Source organism: Taudactylus pleione, unplaced genomic scaffold (assembly GCF_031769625.1).
Source record: "Taudactylus pleione unplaced genomic scaffold, aTauple2 ptg000053l, whole genome shotgun sequence".
Classification (NCBI taxonomy): Eukaryota; Metazoa; Chordata; class Amphibia; order Anura; family Myobatrachidae; genus Taudactylus; species Taudactylus pleione.
Window position 1 is genome coordinate 40,694,050 of NW_028284455.1, and position 23,209 is coordinate 40,717,258.

Sequence of the window (23,209 nt, forward strand, 5' to 3'; positions counted from 1 at the left end):
GTATATAATATCCACATATATATACATATATTAAAATTTATATATATATATATATATATATATATACACATATACACACATATATATGTATGCATATATATGTATGTATATTGAATTCAATATATATATTTATATATATTAGAGATGTGCGCCGACCCCCGTGTTTTGGTTTTGGATCTGGATCTCCCCTGGTTTTGGATCTGAATCTGGTTTTGGATTTTTTTCCTCCGTGTTTTGTTTTCGTGTTTTGGTTTTGGTTTTGGATCTGGATTTTTTTGCAAAAAATCTTAAAAACAGCTAAAACCACATAATTTGGGCTTGTTTTTGTTCCTACAGTATTATTAACCTTAATAACAATGATTTTCAGGCGTTTCTAGGCATTTTTAACCACCTCACAGCTCACAATATTGATTTCACTATTTGTCACTAATATAGGCCAAAGGCTGCAGCGAGCTGGCTGGCTAAAGTAAGCAACAGAGCAGCGGCACAAACGCACAGCAGTTTAAAAAAATATCAGACATCTATGAAACATTGCCACACAGCAGTGGCAGACAGGAAGGTAGTTTAATAAACTAATGTCAGTCGGCAATGCCCCAAATTGTGCCAAATATAAAGTAAAGAGGTGCAAGATGGAATTGTCCCTCCCACCCACTCTTATGTGGGATATTAAAAAGGACATGCACAGTTTAACAAACCAAGCACTTTAGCCACTAGGATTGACACTTTCGTGGCTGAACTCCTTGGTTTGTTTGGGCCCCACAAAACATTTTTTGGAAGGACTACCTTCAATTATTAAGGAGGAGGTTGATGATGAGGGTGTTGGTGGTGGAGATTGCGTGTTATGGTCCAAACTGCTGGTAGCTGATACTGGACTGCTTGCATGAACTCGCTGCAAATGACGTAGCAGGGAGGAGGTGCCTAGATGGTTAACGTACCTTCCTCTGCTAACTTTGGCTTTACAAATGGAACAGATGCCTTCACAACTGTTGTTAGAATTTAGATTAAAATAATTCCACACCCAAGACGTTGCTTTTCTGGCTTTCTTTTTATCATTAGGAAGAACTGCTGCCACTGGTGGCTGATTTACGCAAACCACATCCTTATCATCAATATCCACATTAGTGTCAGATAGGACACAAATTTCCCCCTCATCCTCCTTTTGCACTTCATCCACACTCAGCCTCATTTTTTATTATTTCACCATCTAATACTAGCACAGCCGTCATGGCATCAGTGATCTGCTGTGAAACTGGGTGACAGCTGTTATACTTACTTCCCCTGTCAAAGGATTGTTTAATAGTCAATTATTTTTTTAAATTACTTCCGATCATAAATGAGGATGTAGATGATGATGCTGGTGTTGGTATTGGAGATCGAAGGCGCTTGGATTTCACAGAGAGGGAGCAGGTAGGTGACACTGAACTTGATACGTTTTGAGTTTTGGAACTTGGCGACATACACTTTGATATTTGATGAATGCACTGCAAGTGACGTAACAAGGAGGAGGTTCCTAGGTGGTTTAGGTCCCTCCCTCTACTCACTCTTGCATGGCAATGGGCACATATGGCTTGACAACTGTTGTCTGGATCGGGATGGAAATAATTCCACATGTGAGAAGTAGATTTTTTTGTCTTTTGTCCCGGCATGACAACAATGGGCTTTGGCTTTTTCAAACCATGGGCAGCTGTTGCCTTACATACACAAAGGACATTCTCAGCATCAACATCCTCATCATCCTTAGCACCTTCATCCACCAAAATATCCTCCTCCACCATGTGCAATTCCACAGAAGCATCCTCAATGACTACGTGTGCAAGATGTTGACTGCCCTTCCCCACATTTACGGAGGGCACACAAATGTTGGAACTTGGAGGATCCTCCAGTACACTAGTATTTAGGTCGGGCTCACACATGGCAACCGGGGACACACTTGCACTCTCCTCTGGGATTTGTGATTTCGATTTCTCAGGGCACACAATTGGTTTTTCCAGAGCTGTCTTAACAACTTTCACATTTTTAATTGGACCACCACCACTACTACTACAAGCAGAAGGGCTATCAGAATCAGCAGTCTTCTTCATAAAGTAAGAAAGCCAGGGCCTTATCCTTTCCTTGCTACTTTGTGTAGTGAATGGCATATTGCCAATTTTTCATTTATCTAAAGTCAAATATCCTTTACAGTTTTTTTCTTAATTTCAGTAAAACCTGCTTTACTATTACTACCATATCGATGGCGTGACTTAAGCCCTGGGGCATGGGCCTTCCTAGAGGTCGAGGAAGTTGACGGCCTTGCACTGCTGCCGGCAGCTACAACATGTGGTTCTTGGCCTTGCTCTCCTGTCATGTGACAGCCCTCCATATTTTATCTGCAGTCTAGAAGCAGTGTCACAATCACAAATAGTGTAGCCAAGGTGCGGTTACAAAATTAACACACGTGCAGTCATGCACACACACAAAAATATTAGAAAAAACGACAAATGATGATTTATATTTTTTGTCAGCTCCAGAAGAAAGTGGCCCCAGAGTAATGATTGATCACAACTAGAGTCTGGCAGCATGAGGTTGCAACTTGAGTTGCTGGCTGGATCTTGTCCACTATTAGGGTTCAGCCGAAAACCCACCCACACAAACAAGAAAAAAATATGACACTTTAATTGTATTTTTTTTTAAGAACGATTGGAGTCTGTCAGCACAAGGTTGCAACTTGCATTAGTTTCTGGATCTTGTCTACTACTACGGTTCAGCCGAAAACCCACCCACACAAACAAGAAAAAAATATGACACTTTAATTGTATTTTGTTTAAGAACGATTGGAGTCTGTCAGCACAAGGTTGCAACTTGCATTACTTTCTGGATCTTGTCCACTACTATGGTTAAGCCGAAAAACCCATCCACACAAACAAGAAAAAAATATGACACTTTAATTTGGTTTCCCTTCCCTGACAGCTTGGCTTTGACCCAAAGGCAACAACAGATGTTGGGGGCTTTAGGTTGGAGGTTAGTGTTGGAGGCCAAAGTAGACCATCAGGAGCCTCCACAAGATGACCAACATGCTGTGTCTGGTAATTATTTGGATACACCTATCTCTGTATCTGTCTATTTTTGTCAAAATGAAAAGGAAAAATTTTTACTTCTTCAATTTTAAAGGACCAAGCATGGCTGAAAGGCTGCAGATGGATGGGGTGATGGCACAACCTCCATCAAGTGTGCCTCCCCCATCCTCCACTGGCACCCTTGCCCAAGTCCTGGATGGGCTTAGGATGGTAGTGTTACTCCAAACAGCAGCCATTGAGGCAGTCCAGGCCAGCATGGTAGAGCAAACCTCCCTTCTAAGGTCCATAAGCCAAGATGTCAGGGAGATAAACCAACAACTCAGTGGCCCAAGAGAAGGTGAGGTGGACCAGTGCCCTGCTGTGGCTGGACCAAGCTCCCAGCAGGGTCCACGACGGTCCACCTGGATCCATAAATTGAGCTTTCTGGTGTTGGCTGCAAAGCAAAAGAAAAAGAAAATTATGATCTGGATGTTTATGTCCAAAAATGTAACCTGGTTACTGCCCCAGGAAACCACACAAGGAATAATTTGACATTGTATCTTGCCTTCATATGTGCCATACATATTTGGAGGTGAATTTTTATTTTAAGGAGGTGATGGAGGGACATTTGATGATGGTACAAAAGGCAAAACCACATTTGTAAGTGTGTCCCCATTCCAAATTCGTCTAGAAAATCGTGTATTTTTATGTTATTTAAAATTATTTTGTAGTTTTCCAAAATTATTTAATTTCAAGAATCAAAAAATTAATTATTTGATGCCAACATTTTTTTTTTTGGATTGTGAATTAAATAAAACATTTGAAAATTTACAACATTGTCAGTCATTTGTCTTTTTAAAATGCTTTTTTAACCTTCTAAAAATACAAAAATAAACCAATATAGCTACTATGGAACTACAAATACAAGCATGGCCTGGCACAGTATTGCTATTAAGGCATGTATTTACTCTGGACTGGCACGCTGGGATGTGCAGTTCCACACCAGTTTGAAGGGAGTACAAAAAAAAAAACAGAGTTTACCCTATTACACTTTAAATACTCTAAAAAACAATTTATCATCTATTTGATTATTAAAAAATATAGGTGCAATTGTTAGGGAATTAAAATGTATTTGGGAATGGTATCACAATCCAAAAGAGTAACCAGAAAAAAAAGCTAAATAACGCATCTACTTAGCAATTACAATGCAATGAGTAGCACCTGCTACTCTATTATCTGACTGCAAACATCAGCAGCATAAAGAACCGACTGCTCACGCAGTACTTGTGGTAGACCCTCGGCTCCTGCAAGCACTGCGAGTACTTCAATTGAAATAGATGTGAACTGACGTGTACAATGACGCTGCCTTTTAATTATGGACACCCGTAAAACTCCATTTTGACAGTCAGACACGCCTGCGTTCGCTTCACCACTCCCCCGTTCAGAAGCACCTTCCCCTGTTACCACCCACAAATGGCGCTGTCACTCAAAGTAGTGGGAAGTCTGTGTACTATGAGTGCACAATTTCCCATCACTGAGACTGGCTTGTGTATGAGCATTGCGAATTCTACGCATGCACACTGAGCAACAATTGCCCGGCAGCGAGCGATCGCGCCTTAGCGAACGGCTCTGAATCAGGTCCATAGTCAGATGATATGTTGTGGCTTTGAGAGCCGATGGTGTGGCAAATGTGCCGATGATGCAGCTTGTGTGCCGATGGTGCGGCAATAGCCATTAGTAGATAGGTAGTTTGAAGTGAATGCTGCGGCTTGGAGAGCTGATGGCAGCATGAAGATATAGATGCGGCTTGGGAGCCATAGAAGAAGCTGGAGAGCTGGTGACAGCTTGGAAGCTGTTGATGCGGCAAATGTGCCGATGATGCGCCTAGTGTGCCGATGGTGCGGCAATAGCCATTAGTAGATTGATAGATAGTATGTTGTGGCTTTGAGAGCCGATGGTGCGGCAAATGTGTCGATGATGCGGCTTGTGCGCCGACGGTCCGGCAATAGCCTTTATTAGATAGACAGGTAGTTTGAAGTGAACGCTGCGGCTTGGAGATCTGATGGCAGCACGGAGATATAGATGCGGCTTGGATGCCATAGAAGAAGCTGGAGAGCCGGAGGCAGCACGGAAACCAATTCAGGGAAATACAATTCTGTGATACAAAGAGGACCAGAATGCTGAACATGCAGCCAAGCCGATGGGACTCACAAATACGCTATAGTTGGCAAGGCGGCAAAAGCCCAATGAGTACAAATAGGAGGCAGCACGAATCACGCAGCACTGTGGACAACATGTCACTTATTGTGGCATGCTGATTGCCTAGTAACAGGAGAAACTGGAGTAACCGCGTCCTAACCGGGTAAACTGCTTGAAGAAGACAAGTCGTGACCGTGACTTGTAACAACAATTCAGATGATGGATGTTAATTGTTAATATATCAAGAATTTCAAAATGGGCATAAGTAAATCGGAGCAGGTCCCAATAGACTGCGAGTTAAATGCCAGTGAGTAATTGCCAGGAGGGTATGACAGTAAAGACCTGCTAAGTGTTACAAGTGACGCAACTTGTAACACTTAGCCATTCTGAATGCTGACCATCATAGCCAACAATTCCTGGTGCTAGAATAGTGATCTGACCACCTTAGATAGCTGTTATGCATGAAGGAATGGGGCACAGACCCCCTTACCAGCCATTCTGGGTGCCAGAACAGGGCACAGACCACCTTAGATAACCGTTCCGATTGACGGAATGGTGCTCTGACCACCTTAGATAGCCATTATGGGTGCCTGAATGGAAGGCAGAAGACCTTAGCCAATCGTTCCAGGTGCCAGAACAGTGTGCAGACCACCTAAGATAGAGTCAGAACAGGGCAAAGACCACCTTAGCCAGCCATTGTCTGGGTGTCTAAACTGTATTTTGACCATTTTCACCAGCAGTTCTGAGTGCTGGAATGTGGTACTGACCACCTTAGCCAGCTGTTTCAACTTAAGCCAACCATTTTCTCCTTGGGCCAGCTGTACATTGTATGATGTTTCCCTTTTTTAAGTTTGTCATATCGCATATTGCTACAGTTAGGATTCTTTAGTTCAGGCTTGCCTACCCTCCCGATTTGGCCGGGAGCCTCACGATTTTCGGGTATCACTCCCGGCCCCCCGGAAAGGCAGGCAAGCCTCCCAGAAGCCACCGACCCTCCTGGCCTCCCCCCAGAATAAAGTAGAAACCCCCGCAGTGGGGGGTGCCAGTGACGCGATTTGTGCTGAAGAAGGGGTGGGGCTAAGATGATGCGATCGCATGACCCCGCCTCCGCCCCAATGTGATACATGTCCGGACACGCCCCCCGCTGTTAGCTGACAATCAACTCCCTCCCGGAAGGAGGGAGCTGGTTGTCGGCAAGTATGCTTTATTTCCACAAATGTATTAATATAATTAATGTTCTCCAATAATATCCCATCGCAGCGAGCCAGAACAAGTACTGTATTGGACCCTACTGCGGCTACTGCAATTTCATGGTTTTCCAGCTGTGCATGTGGAATGTGGAAAAAGACGTAATGCGCAGAAGGTCCTCTTGCATCCACCGACAGGGCAGCCTCTTTGCAGTTAATGTGTTAATGCCATCTTAAGATGGCATTATCTAGAGCCGGATTTAGACCTCACGGGGCCCTAGGCAAGCCATTGTTTAGGGCCCCCCTCCATCAAACAATCCTGTGCATATATTACAGTAGGTGTCACTGGAGCAAGACACACACATCATATTGTATACACGCATAATTTTATATATATATATATATATATCTCAATCATCCTGTGACAAATATAAACATGAAAGGAGTGTGCATGTATGTGTGTGTGCACATGTATGTGTGTCTGTGTATACATACATACAGAGTGTAATAGGCGAGACGGGATGAAAGGGGGTCAAATGAACAGAGGAAGACAAGAGGAAAAATAGTGTGGGACAGGAGGAAAGGGGGAAGAACAGAGGGAGACGGGAGGAAAGGGGGAAGAACAGAGGGAGACGGGATGAAAGGGGGAAGAACAGAGGGAGACGGGAGGAAAGGGGGAAGAACAGAGGGAGATGGGAGGAAAGGGGGAAGAACAGAGGGAGACGGGAGGAAAGGGGGAAGAACAGAAGGTGACGAGAGGAAAGGGGGATGAACAGAGGGAGACGGCAGGAAAGGGGGAAGAGCAGAGGGTGACGGGAGGAAAGGGGGAAGAACAAAAGGAGATGGGAGGAAAGGGGGATGAACAGAGGGAGACGGGAGGAAAGGGGGAAGAGCAGAGGGAGACAGGAAAAGGTGAGGGAACAGAAAATAAGGTAAAAACACTTACACAATAGGTAGTAACTCAGCAAATATATATATAATCTAGTGACATTGTAAAAACTGTGCATAAATCCAGTAGGTGTCGCCAGGTCAAGCCTTGACCTAGTGACACCTACTGGATATATGCAGTTTCTACAATGTCACTAGATGAGAAAAAAAGATAATAATATATATATATATATATATTATATATATACACAGCGGCACTCACAGGACTTGAATAGAAGACTCCAGACTCCCAAGGTCAAGTTCAACGTTTCAGTCAAACGACTTTTATCAAGAACCATAGAACAGTGAAATGGTACATACCTATATACCAGAGTACATTCCATAGTGACAAATCGTGTAGCCTGCCCAGCGTCTCCCGCTGGATGCAGTGATGTCATCAAGGCGGGACCCGCCTCCAGAAAATGACGTGGCTGCCGGGTGCATCGCTACCATGGTGATGCTCCATGGCAACGGAGCTCACAGCGTGCGGTCATCCAGCCGATCATGTGAACCATCTCTCACATACCGAGTGTGCTCTCAATGCTGTGGATCAGATGCCATAACGATGGCAAACATGACCACACTGTCTATATAGCGTGTATGCCGGATGATCAGTAACTGGAGTGTACTGGGAAGTCCATAGCCTGGATATAGCTGGAAACAAGGTCCGCGCATACAGACACAATCAGAGCCAAGACACAACAGATGTGTCCATATATGTAGGATCGGGTACCTGGGCAGGCTGTCACAAGATATAAACAAAACAAAGTGCAATAATAATCATAATAATAATGGTGGGTGCCAATAAACTATAACAGTGACAAAAAATAAATAAAAAGTACATGTACACAAATATGATAAAGTGTACAAAAGTGAACATAACACCTTCAATAGAGCTGCAATGAAACATCAGATGATGTATGTGAATTAATGGAGCTAAAAAACATGTGACAAATAAAATGTATACTTGAAAATGATAAATACTGGAAACACAAGGATTTAATCACAGAGATCAAAAATTCTCCACCTGTGCTAATTAAGCACATAGAGAATATATGACCTCATGTGTGAAGTATGTGCCAACTGAATACATCTAAATGGTTTGAGCATATACAACGTGTATGGCACGATGTATAAAGATGCAATAAACCCAGAGACATCCAAATAAGCTCCTTAAGGCTATGCAATAAATCTTATGAATACCAAGCCGGTGTACTAGGAATGTTAGATATGGATACCCACATCTCATAACGTAACTCCAATATGAAATAAAGCCTGTATCTGAAAGACAATGATAGATCCCACAATGCCAAACACATAAGACAAGAATAAATGTCCATGCCACAACAATGGTGGCTGACCGTACTGTGGAAATTTTTTTTGGGGTGATTAATAAGAACGAGAAAAAAAAAATATAAGAATGAAAATATTAGATCAGAAAAACAAGACAAAAAGACAAGAGATACATGATGGATGGAACAGATGAGGCACGGCTGTGGATCACAGTATGTTACAGCACCAGGTATTCCATGGGGGTCTCCCACCCAAGTACTTAACTGGCCTACACTGCTTAGCTTCAAAGATCCGACGGTATAAGGCGTATCCAGTGTAGTATGACTGTAACAAAAATGAATACCATCCTGATTATCAATTTATGTGGGTCATTGCCTCAATGAAGTCTGTTTCGGTTCCTGACCATAGGACCAAAATGTCATCGATGTAACGAATAAAAAACACCAGTGACTTATTGAATTCAGGGTTGTTCAAAAAAAGTTCCTTTTCTACAGAAAACATGTATACATTGGCCAGAGATGGAGCTACATGAGAGCCCACAGCACAGCCCTTCTTTGCAAAAACATTTTGTTATCAAATAGAAAATAATTGTTGTTTAAAGTCTGCTTCAAGAGACATATGTAAAAATCAATGTTCAGTCCATGGTAATCCTGATGTGACTTCAAAAAAGATTCCATGCAATCACAGCCATCTTGTTGCGGGATACTTATGTATAAAGAGTTTATGTCTATGGTACACAAAAGTAAGTCCTGTGGAAGGTTATTTAAATTATGAAGTACTAATAACGAGTTGGAGTCTTTCAAGAAAGTGGGTTCCTTTGAAATTAACGGTTGTACATAGAAATCTAGAAATTTTCATGTCTTACTGTACAAACTATCCCTGGCCGATATGATAGGATGACCAGGGAGAGCAAATAAGGACTTATGTATTTTAGGTAGTGTGTAAAGTAATGGTGTGATGGGTTTATCCACTGTAAGAAATTGCATGATGTCTTTTGTTATAGTTCCATCTAAAAACGCTTGTGCAAGACTATTGTCCAGTTCTTTTTTGAATTTCAACACCGGATCCAGACCCAAAGGTGAGTACGTCTGCGTGTCACCTAATTGATGGTAAATTTCTTTGATGTACTGTTCTTTATCCTGAATTACAATTGCTCCCCCTTTGTCCGTAGATCGAATGATGATCGAATCATCATTACTCAAAGAGGTGAGAGCCTTGTATTCATCTTTGGTGAGATTATGCTGTAAGGAGGATGTGCCTTTAAATTGTGTGGATACCTCATGATCCAACAATCTAACAAAGCTTTTGATGGAAGCATTGTTAGAAGGAGGATCAAAAGAGGATATAGTTATGAAAGGAGTAGTATCGACGGATGGTGGAGTAACGTCTGAATTACTAAAAAATTCTTTAAGTTTGAGGCTTCTGTTCAATCTCCACAGGTCCTTTTTCCAATTGAAGCTATTAAATGGACATGTGGGAATAAAAGATAAACCTTTCTGTAATAACGTTGATTCAGCCATGTTAAGTGTCCAACTGGACAAATTGACAAGTATGTTGTTTTCTTGTACACTTTTTTGCCTCGACCCCTGTAGTCCCCATCTGGTGCGGGACCGTTTCCTTTTCTTGCGCGTGTTGCTACCCCTAAAGGGGGACGCTGTGTAACTGTGAGTGAAGTGGAGGGAAAATCCTGGTCACTTTGTGATGAATTCGCTCCACTGGATTCTTCAGTGTCTAAAAAGCGTCTGGGAGTTCTAAAGCAGGTTCTTTGGAGCCTAGGGTTTAATGTTCTACCCATTGCCCAGGAGTATACTCTCTGTTCCTGATAGTCTATGGTCACTTTAGCCAATTTATCCTTTTTGTATTTCATTACATTTTTCTTGTAATCCTCTTCTTGAGTACCTAATTTTTCAAGCCAGTTGTAGGAGCTGTCTGTTGAAAGGCAGGCCTTGTGTGTAGTTTAAAAATTCTTTATTTTGTCACGAATATTATTAAGTTCTCTGCTAGATTCTTCTATAACCAATAACATCAGGTCAAGAGAACATTTATTAAGGACGGCAAACCATCTTCTACAAAAATCTACACTATTTCGGCCAATGGTCGGGATGTTTCTTATCCTGAATCCTCTCGGAATTTTGCGCTCCTTATGATAATCCGAAAGAGTGACTCCGTGTAGATAATAATCTAACTCCTTTTTTTTTAATTTAAGTAATTGAACATATAGTTCATCTGCAGAGGAAGCACCTGCAGTGTCCAAAAAGGAATCTTTAAAGTAGAGATTTTCTGCTTCAGACTCGCTGAAGCTTAATATCTCACCTATAGGCAATTGTATATTAAGGAAACCACTCCCGTCCGTTGGAGTCGTGCTAGCCCCTTTGTTGGTTTGAGACATAACCAATGTAATGTAAAACCCAAAAATATTATAAAAAAGACATAATAAATCTTAATAAGAAAGTCAATATGTTAATGATGGTGCAGAGGTAGATTCAGAAAAATAAATCAGGTTATATGCAAAGTCAAATCCTGGTGTTCACAAAAAAAATAATAAACACATCTGTAAAGCAGCTTTTAAAGAGAAAGTGAGACAAAGGGCCTGATTCAGAGCCGGACGCAATTAGCGCTCGCTCGTCCAGAAAATAGGGGTGGCTATTCAAATGAACCGTTCGCTCTTTGCGGTCTGTTCACGCCTCTAGGTCTGAACGAGCGAACCAAACTTGCGGTCGTTTTTTGGAAAAATACGCCCCCTGGCCGCTCGCATCCTACGTCAGGTCCGCTATTTATTAGATTAATCGAGTACATCGACCAGCGTATGAACTGCTCACTATTCTTGTGGTTGGTTTTTGCTACCACAAATTTGCGAGCAGTTCTGGCTATAAAATAACCCAGTGACGTGGTCAGTGATGCTGCTGTATTAATTATGCACACCCATAAAACGCCCGTTTTGACCTTTAAGCACGCCTGCGTTCTGATCTCCACCCCCCGTTTTCAAGCACCTTCCCCTGTTACCACCCACATACGCCTCCTCATGTCATTCAAAATAGCAGGCATTCGCTATATAGCGAACAAATGATTTTCGGCCGCACTGACTGGTTCGCGCATGCATATTAAAAACCGTACGCATGCGCAGATGGGCGAATATCGCTCAGAACGAGCGTACTGCCGCTTACGAGTGGCTCTGAATCAGGCCCAAAGTCCATACAACAACCCTGAACCAAAGACAAGTGAAAAAAAAAAAAAAAATAACCATAAAAATATATATGATGTTCTGATTGATAAGTTGAGTAAACAAGAAAATAGGGGTGCCTTGCAATCCAAATGAATGAAAAAGATCATCACAAATTGGAAAAATATATCAAAATAACGCCGGCACTCCACAGGTAAATAACATACAAATGCCTGGGTGCCCTCTGATGGTCCAAACAGGCCAAAAATATATACATGCAAATGACAGCGGCACTCACAGGACTTGAAAAGAAGCCTCCAGACTCCCAAGGTCAAGTTCAACGTTTCAGTCAAACGACTTTTATCAAGAACCATAGAACAGTGAAATGGTACATACCTATATACCAGAGTACATGCCATAGTGATAAATCGTGCAGCCTGCCCAGCATCTCCCGCCGGATGCAGTGACGTCATCAAGGCGGGACCCGCCTCCAGAAAATGACGTGGCTGCCGGGTGCATCGCTACCATGGTGATGCTCCATGGCAACGGAGCTCACAGTGTGCGGCCATCCAGCCGATCATGTGACCCATCTCTCACATACCGAGTGTGCTCTCAATGCTGTGGATCAGATGCCATAATGATGGCAAACATGACCACACTGTCTATATAGTGTGTATGCCGGATGATCAGTAACTGGAGTGTACTGGGAAGTCCATAGCCTGGATAAAGCTGGAAACAAGGTCTGCACATACAGACAAAATTAGAGCCAAGACACAACAGATGTGTCCATATATGTAGGATCGGGTGCCTGGGCAGGCTGTCATAAGATATAAACAAAACAAAGTGCAATAATAATCAAAATAATAATGGTGGGTGCCAATATACTATAACAGTGACAAAAAATAAATAAAAAGTACATGTACACAAATATGATAAAGTGTACAAAAGTGAACATAACACCTACAATAGAGCTGCAATGAAACATCAGATGATGTATGTGAATTAATGGAGCTAAAAAACATGTGACAAATAAAATGTATACTTGAAAATGATAAATACTGGAAACACAAGGATTTAATCACAGAGATCAAAAATTCTCCACCTGTGCTAATTAAGCACATAGAGAATATATGACCTCATGTGTGAACTAGTACTTCATTATTTATTGTTTTTCGACATTTGAATATACAATATAACTAAATTTCCATAGTATGGACAGAATACCATTTAAAATTCTATTGAGCTGTTGCATAGAGATTATTTATATTAATCCCCAACATCATACCATATTCCTAAACAGGAATCTTATTATTCATATGAATGTACATTTTTTGTACATTAACATACTTAAACACATTTAAATATACTAACTAAATCATCCATGATGTCATAACTGTTAATGGACCCCCACTGAATAATTAAATCAAACCGGGACGTTGGAATTTGAATCTCCATAGCAGATGCCGAGAGCCTATTAGAAACGGAGAAGGACGGAGATGACAGATTGATGAATCAGCTTAGATGTATGGGGATAAATACCGGACATGACAGGCACTCGGGTTGCACTGCCTTGAAAAAGCAGCCCCAGGCAAAATGTGCGTTGGCTATCCCTGCGCGCTACCAGACACCGCATCATTGTATGTGGACTATCAGCTTACTACTCCCTTATATGGGGTAGCTGTAGAGATACTTATGAATTTGTTTAGATTGAGACTGTTTCCTTAAACACTGGCCATTGGAGAAAATAGTCCAAACTATTATACTATATATGTTGATTCAGTTCACGGAGAGTGATGTATTACCATCTGCTCTGACAGTGTAACAAGCCGACAGTGTAACAAGCCGTTTGGGATACAAAGTATCTTTATATAAAGAAAGAGCGACTGTGACTCATTGATATATTGCCATCGGCCTTGACAGCACAATACTCTATTTGGGATACAAAGTGTCATTATATAAACAGAGAGCGTCTGTGACTCACTGTGAATCTACTGAATACCATCCAGTGTAAAAAGATACTATTCTTGCAATATATTAATACAGCAGTCTGTATTTCTGGTTTAATTGGTATAACACCAATAGATATCTATTGAGCATAGATGCATATGATTAATATGAATAATGCATGAGTTGGATTCTGTCCAGGTTGAATAAATCATATTAAAGGGCGTTCAATTTCTCCAGGGAAACAGTGTGATTAAATACACCTTTCTATAGTATAGTATTGTGATTGAGTATTTCTTTTGTTATTATAATTTATGTAAAGCTATAGCTATTGTTGTATTAATGCCTCAGATTAGGATCTAAATAAACCGGCAGCAACAGGAGGTGTTTTAAGTCACGTTTTTTTCATTCTTCACACACTTTTCTCTTTACTTATTTTATTTCATATTTCGCCCTATATCTGAATATACTAGATTTGAATAAATTTAATAAAGGTTACATTTTATATACGTTCCCAAAGACTCCATATAATAAATATTGAGACCTATAAGTGCACCGGACCAGAGATTTCTGCCTTTTTGAGATTTCTACCTTTTTGTTTCTTCTTTGCGATATATAAAGTTTAAAAATATGTGAGGCTTTATTTGTTTATTTAAGGCCTGATTAAAAAATGGATGGAATATCAGAGCTGCTCACAAGCGGCTGTGCATATCGTCCATCTAAAATGTTGTTGCTACAGGAAGCATCTGAAGAGAGGTCGCAGACCGGGATTACCATCACAACCGATGTTCATGATGTTTCCCGGCATCGGACAGCAGAGTAAGCCTCAGCTTACGTGGGCTGGCTGCTTGCGAGGCCAGGAAGGCTACATTCATGTATGCACACCCTGGCCTCAGCACTCTCAGAAAATAGGTGCTACACCCCTGTTTCCAGGAATGCAGGCTGTCTTCGCACTGCTCCCCAAATGCTTCTGCCTGTCAATCAGGCAGAGGCTTGGGGGAACTCCATGTTGTATCCCAGGAACCATTCTGCACATGCGCAGAATAGGTCCTGCACATGCTCAGAGCACTTACCATCGGAGATGTGCGCCAACCATCAAGTGGTGTTGGTGGGGTTGAGAGGTGCTCTATGAAATCATGACCCAACTACTGTAAAAGTCTCAGCACAGAAAGGGGTCTGTTTGGGTTACAAACTGACTGTGTCTTTTACAGCAACCTAATGGCAATAACTGTCTAACTGCAAACACTACACTAATTAATGATAAAATCTATATGCAAGGTTGGGTGAAAAAATATTCACTAAATCAGTGACATCACTTTTAGTCACTGCGGGTGTAAGAGGTTATCTTGGCCTATCGGTACGATCAATGCCTAGCATAGCCATCAACTTAAGTTCATGCCCATTGAGGACAAAAGTAGAACACTTTTGAAAAACTATTTATAATTGTGTTCTTTTATCATATAACAGTATTTTATGCTGGACTTATGTTTTATATTTGCATGGATCAGCACGACACCTCATATTATTATTAAAGTCAATGCCAGGGGCATGGCTTGGCTGGCGAAAGGAGCAGACGTGCCTCAGGCAAGCTCCTGTGACTCCATAATAAACGGGTGGTATTCTGGGGCTTACCCAACCCCAGAAGACTACTAAAAGTGCCTGTACCCGCTCACCTGCAATAGCTGGGCTCCCGTTGGTGTCCGGTCACCTACGCGGTGAATATCCCGGTCGGAACCTACACCACCTCACAGCCGCGGCCTCGATTTGGTGGCTTCCCGCCACCGCAACTTGCGGCAATCACCTCATTTGGCCACATACTCTCCTCCTATCTCCCCCCAGCATCGCCGCAGACCCCGGCTTTATTACCCGGCTGCAGGGAGGGCCCCAGGCTGACGGTTCCCAGCTTTGCAGACCCGCGAATGGACCCGGCCGCCATCTTGGAGGTGGCACTGATGCTGATTTCGGCCACAGAGGTAGCTGCTGTTGTCCCTAACTTCTCCCTACTGCCTGTGTTCTCTGAAGGTGCCCCTTTTTGTCTTGGGGATATGGTCTGAAGCTCCCCCACATATCTGCAGCCCTGAAGTGATACTGAAGTGACTTTACATCGCCATTTCTTATTTGCGCCCTCTGGTGGCTGCTCACTGTTATTACACTGGAATATCCAATATAATTTACATGTCTCCACCATCTTCTCGAGTTTATTCTTATATGGCCTAGACACTTTCTGCACAGCTACACCCTCCACTTTATGTCTGCAACCGGAGAGTGGTTTACCCCATGACAACACCTGTACTACATGGAAATGGGCCCCTCCGCATGGTGATGCCAGCCTAGCCATCTTCTAGGGGGAATGGTCTAACAGCAGCCTTGACCGCCTTATACTCTGCTCACATATCATTTCAACGGTGCCTAACTTTTTCACTTCTCAGTTAATATTTACTTCTTGCCTCATGATGAAAGACAGGAAAAGCTCTCAAAAAGATGGGAAGAGACCCCAAGCAAGGAACTCCACTCGCACGACGGATACCCCTTTCTCCTCCGATTTGTGACAATTTCTACACCCACAAGAACATGTCCCTTCTGAAGAGATCTCACCCCTTCCTCCCCCAGGCTCTCCTTGGCCTCTGATTCCCCCTCCAGGACAGAGGAACATACCTTCAACCCAGATCTTACGTCAGAGATGGCGGGTATTTCACAGATCTTGCAGTTTCTACGTTCCATGCCGACAAAACCTAATTTTGAACAGTTGGAACGCAGGATCCAGGATACTGTCCGTTCCAAAGTTGCATCCATTCAAACGGAGGTGTCTCAGCTGGGCACTCGACTAAATTCTGTGGAAGATTTCACCTCTGACTCTGCTGTTGCTCACAATGCTCTTTGGGCAGCTGTCCTCCATCAGGCGGTTGAATTTCAGCGATTTCAGGATCGACTGGATGATTTGGACAATAGAGGGAGGCGAAACAATTTGAGGATTAGAGTTGTTTCGGAAGATGTCTCTCCACAGGGCCTTACTGACTTTCTTACCAGAGTTTTTTTTTTTTCAAAATGTTTTTATTTGGGTTTTCAAACATTTTCATAAAACATGCAATAGTTTTCAGCATAGATACAATAATGCATTTGTTGTAATACAGATTATATGAAACTATATATTCTTGTTGGTATACATAGTATTCACATTCTCCCTTTTCCAAATAAATAAATGGAAATTAGGGTAGATAACGTATCTTAATTACTTATATCAATTTCTTTAAGTAACCAGAACATATCATGATATATGAGAAAGAAAAAGGAAAAACCCAGAGCAATGAAGAAAAAAATGGGTGAAGATGAAGAGAGAGAGAAAAAAAAAGAAAAAAAGAAAAAGAGAAAAAGGGAAGGGGAGAAGGTAAAGGAAAAAGGAAAAAAAGTTCATCCGTGGACTCTAACTAAGTTGAATAGGAGGGTCCAACTGAAACGTTCTGGTTTCATACCATAAAGTAATTCGGAAACAGTTATGTATCTGTTGTTTAAGTGATGTATTCAAAGTGTCAATAAAAGATTCCCATATTTCAAAAAATCTCTCTATTCTTTGTTCTTTGTGTAATGACGTTTCCATTCAATCCATTTTAAACATGTGAAAAAGTTTGTCTCTAAACATTTGTATAGATGGGGGGGAAGAGAATATCCATTGTTGAAGTATACATTTCCTCGCCACGGCCGAGAGCATCAGTAGTAATTTTCTGCATCCTGGGGAGATCTTTGAATCTGTCATTAAAATTCCAAAAATGGCCCATTCGGTAGTTAGTGGTAAAGAATTAACTAATTCTGAAATTGCTAATTGTTTGACTTGATACCAAAATCTTTTAATATAGATACAGGGCCTGATTCAGAGCCAGATGCTATTTGCGGTCGTTCGTTCAGAAAAAAGGGGTGGCTATTCAAATGAACCGTTCCCTCTTTGCGGTCTGTTCACGCCTCTATGTCTGAACGAGTGAACAAAACTTGCGGTCGTTTTTTGGATAGGATAACTACGCCCCCTGGCCGCTCGCATCCTACGTCATGTCCGCTATTTATTAGATTAATCGAGTACATCGACCAGCGTATAAACTGCTCGCTATTCTTGTGGTTGGTTTTTCCTACCACAATCTTGCGAGCAGTTCTGACTATAAAATAACCCAGTGACGTGGTTAATGACGCTGCTGTATTAATTATGCACACCCATAAAACGCCCATTTTGACCTTTAAGCACGCCTGCGTTCTGATCTCCACTCCTCGTTTTCAAGCACCTTCCCCTGTTACCACCCACATACGCCTCCTCCTGTCACTCAAAATAGCAGGCATTCGCTATTTAGCGAACAAACGATTTTCGGCCGCACTGACTGGTTCGTGCATGCGTATTGCGATCCATATGCATGTGCAGTTGGGCAAACATCGCTCGGAACGAAGGAGCGGCCGCTTACGAGCGGCTCTGAATCAGGCCCACAGTCCCAGAGACAATGGTATATTGTGGCCTCAGAGCTAGTACATTTTACCAGAGTTTTTAATGAGCTCCTGGGCCAAGACCCCAGCTCTCCGATTGACTTTGATAGAGCCCACCGTGCACTACGGCTTAGAGGAGCCCCATCAGATCGACCGAGAGACATTATATGCCACCTACACTATTCTCAGAAGGAAGATATTCTCCGCAAGATCTTTCATTTGGATGTTATCAATATTGATGATCAACAGATCCAAATCTTCCAAGACCTATCCTGGATGACTCTCCAAAACGTAGAGCATTACAACCTATGACTGCTGAATTCTGCAAACTCGGCATCAAATACAGATGGGGTTTTCCCTTCAGCCTACAAGTCTTTCACAACGGCAAGCTGTCTACCTTCAAGGTTCCAGCTGATCTTGCTCCTTTCTGCTCTGCCTTAGACATTCCTCTGTTCTCTCTCCTGGATTGGCAGGAGTCTTTGCTGCAGTCTATCCCGCCGGAGCTTTCTCATCCCAACAATGATTGGCATCTAGTACAATGCAACCTGAAACCTCTTGCACCTCAATGTACATCCATGGTACCGGCTCCTCTATAATGGCTCATATCAAGATAGAATTATTAAGCGTAAGATAAATATTAAGCTTAAAATAGAATTCACTGGTGAAGTAGGTATAAAATCAATGTGCCTTACTACTGTTTCAACGGGAGATGTTTACCCTCTTTGTGTATTCATACATAGGGACTGATGGACAAATGCCTCCTTTCTGGCTTTATCTCCCTTCTATTTTCATATATATGTTCCATTGTATTGTGTGTTTATATGCTAAATAGGCATTTTGTATTCTTCTACTGCCATTTCTGAGTGATGCAATCAAATATTCGCTTTGCTAATACGGTATAGGCTTTACTCTGTTTCTAATGTTTCATATAGTGTTCAGAGTATACTTTACTCTTTGTTTTATATTCGGTTTTCTAATTAAGGTTGCTGATGTCACATACCCCCCATGACCCCATAATTGCCTTGTTTTTCTTGGACTTGGACATGCTCCTCATGCCCGAGCTCCCAAGTGGTGGTAGTGTATTGTTTTTACTCACTTTATTTTATTTTTCTCCCTGTCCATGAATTTCTCTTTATTTAGTTTTCACCATGTGTTATGTGTTTTTTGTTTTATTTTTCTTTCTTCCTTTTTTCCCTTACTGGGAAAAGGGTTGCTTGAGCCCTAAATGGGCTCAAGCAACCCTTTTACTTTTCCTGGCATCCCTCTAGCCTGAAATATCTCAGGGTCACCCTATGCACTGACCTTTCTCGTCTCTTTGCCGATAATTTTAAAAAGCTACTACATACCTTCCACTCTGAACTCAGAGACTGGGGTACCAAAAGGCTCTCGTGGCTTGGTAAAATTAGCATACTTAAAATGAATGTACTACCTAGGGTTCTATATCTACTTCAGACACTACCTATACATATCCCCAAAGCTTGGTTTTGGGAATTACTCAATGTTGTTAGAAATTTTGTATGGGGTAATAAGAGACCACGGTTTCAGCATGCTATCCTTTTTAGACGTAGACATATGGGAGGGCTTCAACTGCCACACTTCTCAGGTTATTATGACGCAGTGATGCTGGGTAGGATCATGGCGTGGTCCCGGACAACTGACATTAAACAGTGGGTTCACCTTGAAAATGTATCTTTGCCCATAAATATAGCACAGTATCCCAGGATGTCTAAAGTTCCTGTTGTCTCCCATCCCACTATTGGACCAACTCTGGCTCGCTGGAATAGATTGCGTAAACTTTCCTGCGTGTCCTCAAAGTTTTCCCCCTTGTTTAATAACCCTGACTTTCCCCCAGGGGTTGCTAACCCTGCTTTTTCTATTTGGATGCAGCGTGGAGTGCAACGGGTCGGCCAGCTGGTGGAGGGGGATGTGTCTTCCTTTTCTGTATTGTAGACTAAGTGGGACCTTCCCTCATCTGAGATTTGGAGATACCTACAATTAAAGCATTTCATACAGTCAGGGGAATTACGTGTTGTTTCTGTCAGACCCCCGACTCTTTTTGAGGACATGTGCTTGGCACCTTTATGCCCGGCACATTCCCTCTCGAGAGGATACAGACTTCTGATTGAGCACATGTACTCTGCTCTCCCTAAATATGTCAAAGACTGGGAACGTAACTTACAGCTGGTCTTAACAGACTCTGACTGGAACAGAATTTTCCAGAATACATTTGTTAGTTCTGTTAGCTACTCTGTGATTGAAACACAATTTAAGGTTCTATCACGCTGGTATAGGTGCCCCATTACCCTAGCTAAGATGTTCCCTGGGGTGTCCGAAAGATGCTGAGGTGCAATGAGGAAATTGGCTCTCCACTACACATTTGGTGGGAATGCAGGCTTCTATGCCCCTTCTGGGACCAAGTAATATCTATCACCAAGTCGATTGTGGGCTCAGAGACACCCTCTGATCCTTCATTTTGGCTTCTTAATCTATACCATGGTTCTCCAGTAACATATAAAAAATCCCTCTTTAAAGTTCCTCAACAGTGCCGCGAAAACGGTTATCCCAGTTCGCTGGCAGTCTACTTCCCTCCCCACTCTTAAGGAGTGGTTTGCTCGAATAGACATGTGACCCTGGAAATCAGTCAAGAGTTCATCTCTGCCTGGCATCCATGGCTGAACTTTAAATCTTCTGGAACATATCTGATGTCTGTGGCATAATCATGGTCATCTCTCCACTGATGGAGTTCTAATGGTGGATTTGTCTGAGGACAGGATTTTGTTAACAACTCTATTTGTATTTTGAGGCATCTAATTCCCCCCCCCCCGACTTTTCCTTCCCCTTTCGTCCCAACCCCTTCCTTTTCTGTTTTCTCAGTTTTCTCAGTTTTTGTCAGATTTTTTGTTTGTCACTGATTAAGTTATTTATTTATTTTTAATTACCTGTATTTTTCATTTTTTTTTTCTTTTTTCTTTTTCATATTGGACTGGATACCAACATTTGGATACGGTTGTTATGTTTTGAATGTATTTGAATGATCAGTCTATGTTGTGCGTGATTTTTATTCCGCATTCTGATGTACTGATTATTTTGAAATTTGTTTTGATAAAAATAAAAAACATATATTGAAAAAAAAAAAAAGTGCCAGTCTGTGCGACTTCTGCTGTGCACATTGTTCTGCAGGCATCTAGGGACAATTTTGGCAGTGATGTGCAGGATTAACCCTTAAAAACAGGATCGGTATGAAAAGCGTCCGGTGGTTCAAATCCTGATGCTGGAAGACTAGCAACAGAAGATCCCGACAGTAAGTTTTTTCACTATTACTAACCCTCTCCCCCTCCTAACCCTAACCCTTCCTTAGGGGTGCCTAACCCTAACCTCCCCCCCAAGTGCCTAAACCTAACTCTCCCTTCCCCGCAGCCTAAACCTAACCCTCCCGGGGGTGCCTGACCCTAGCCTCCCCCCATGGATGCCTAACCCTAACTGCCCCTTCCCCTAGCCTAACCCTAACCCTCCCAGGGAGGGTGCCTAACCCTAAGTCCCCCCAAGGAGCCCCTAACCTAACCCTCCCCCCGCGGCTGTCCGCGCCTGCCGCCTGGCTTACCTCCGTTCGGTATGCCGGGCATCGGGCTTCCGGCATAGGGATAATGATAGGCATCAGGATTTTGATGCCTATCATTAGTCCCCTGTCGGGATTGCACAGTCGGGAAGCCGGCGGTAGGCATTTCGAACGCTGGCTTCCTAACTGCATCCCCTTAAAAACATTGGGCCTGATTCAGATCCACTCGCGAGCGGCTGTCCGCTCGCAAGTGGGTCGATGTTATGCACTGAGCATGCGCATGATGGAGGGAGCTCCGTCGTGCGCATGCGCCAGACGCAACGAGCGAGGGAAAGTCCTTCGCTCGTTGTGTCCGATCAAAGGGGGCGTGCTGTCAATGTTGATTGACAGCACGCCCCCTTTGGTGGGCGTGCCGGGGGCGTGCCTCCCTGACGGGGGCGTTCCCACGGGAACGCCTCCCGTCAGAAGCCGGCCCACTGACATCACTAGTGATGTCAGTGGGAGTGATTTTGGCTCTGATAGAGCCAAAATCACTCCGGAGCTTGCGGTTGAAAACCTCAACCGCAGGCTCCGGCTCGCAATTTCGATGGTCGCGATGGTCTCGACCATCGCGGCCATCACAAAGCACGCTCGTATAGCCTGTGGGTGGTGACCCACAGCTATACGAGCGTCCAGGAGGACGCTCCATGAAAATGGAGCCCGGCCCTCATTCAGAGCGTGCGCTCTGCTCAGAGTGTACGGCTCTGAATGAGGGCCATTGTCGTTAGCAACTTGCTCAACATGACGCTAATTGGTACACACAACTGCAGTGGTGTGAAGACGCACTTGCAGCTTTCAATAAAACCAGATGAATTCATGTTGACCATTGTTAGGGTACTGTGCTTTACTAACTGCATATTGTAGCTTCACACCATCCACCCACTCTCATTCCTATGCAATGCCAATGGAGACAGCTTTGCCACTAACCAATGTAAACATTGCCGCATTTAAAAAACAATTTATAATTGTTTACTGTTATCAATATTACAGTATATTATGCTTTATATACAGTGCATTTTACATCTGCAAGTATCATCATGAGAACACCTCATTTTATTAAAGTCAGTGCCGGTCCTCAGTTAACTGCAAACACTGAAAGTGGCAAACACAGAGTAATTGAGGCAGAAAAGTAAATGTAGGGTTGGGAAACACACCAAAATAACATAAAAAAAAGGTGTGTGCGGTTTGCTGTATACTGTACTGTACGGTGAATATGGCTGCAGTACTGTGAAAGGGGAGTTTCTTTTTTTGTGTCCTTCTTTTGCTCCAGAATTGACAACCCAGGTGGAACTACGAGTCCCAGCATGAAAAGTCAATCATTGTATGTGAAATTTAAGGTGCAACTTAATACAGTAGCACTTGTAGTTGTTTGTCTGTGTGCGCATTTGTGAGTGACGTGGTCAAATTACAGAAG

The 23,209-nt window shown here is 42.7% G+C and overlaps 1 protein-coding gene and 1 pseudogene across 1 annotated transcript in view; one reads left to right on the plus strand and one right to left on the minus strand.

The window, feature by feature from the left end:
* The window catches only part of LOC148535392 (acyl-CoA dehydrogenase family member 11-like), a 670,105-nt gene that overhangs the window by 47,181 nt on the left and 599,715 nt on the right, over positions 1–23,209 (plus strand). The window lies entirely within an intron of this gene.
* Positions 8,853–8,970, minus strand: LOC148535393 (5S ribosomal RNA; annotated as a pseudogene).